A 1,145-nucleotide genomic window follows, 5' to 3' on the forward strand; every position below is an offset into this window, starting at 1 on the left:
CCTATATAGGATTTCTGAGGAACAGCTGATGAGCTTGAACCACTGACCTTGCAGTTCAAATGGCTTTGCAGTCTGGTGCATTAACCCATAGCGTTACACAGTCTACCTATCCTGCCTTCTAAGGAGCAATCCTGCTGTACTTCTTCCCGCACAGGTTTGTTCTTCTGGCAGTCCACGTTATTTTCAGTATTCTTCTCCAACACCATAACTCAAATGCATCAGTTCTTCTATAGTATTCCTTATGCTGCAAAGTCAAATTATCAGATGCATATTTGGCTATTAAATAAACCATGGCTTTTGTCAGGCACTCTTACCTATCAAACTGATATATTTGATCTTGAACACCTTAAAGAGGTCGCTACAGCAGATTTACCTAATGCAATACATTATTGGATTTCTTTACTATTGCTACCATTAGTATTGATTGTGGATCCAAGCAAAAAAAAAAAAAAAAGTCTTTCAAAACTTCAATAATTTCTCTGTATACCATGATGTAATTTTCTGGTTCATTTGTGAGGGATTTTGTTTTCTTTAAGTTGAAATGAAATCCATAATGAATGCAGTGTTTTTTTTTGTTTTGTTTTGTTTTTTTGTTTTTTTTTTTATCTTTATCTGAAAATATTTTCAATCCCCTTCCTTTCCAGAAAGCTATGTTGTATTATCTGCATATCACAGGTTGTTAATGAGTCTTCCTCCAATCCTGATGCCATGTTCTTCTTCATACAATCCAGCTTCTTGAATTATTTGCTTAGCATACAGATTGAATAAGTATGGTGAAAGAATGCAACCTTGACACACACCTTTCCTGACTATTCAGTGCTCCCTTGTTCTGTTCAAATTACTGCCTCAGGGTCTATATACAGGTTCATCATAAGCATGATTAAGTGTTCTGTGACATCCATTTTTCATAATCTTAACTATAGTTTGTCACAGTCTACACTGTTGAAAGTCTTTACATAGTCAAAAATTACAAGTCAACATACTATGGGTATTCTATGATTTCTACCAAGATGCATTTCACATCAGTAATGGTACCTCTAATTCCAAGTCCTCTTCTGAATCTGAATTGAATGTCGGGCAGTAACCTGTCAATGTACTATTGTAGACATTTATGAATTATCTTCTGCATAATTTTACTTACATGT

Source organism: Chrysochloris asiatica, unplaced genomic scaffold (genome assembly GCF_000296735.1).
Source record: "Chrysochloris asiatica unplaced genomic scaffold, ChrAsi1.0 scaffold00585, whole genome shotgun sequence".
NCBI lineage: Eukaryota > Metazoa > Chordata > Mammalia > Afrosoricida > Chrysochloridae > Chrysochloris > Chrysochloris asiatica.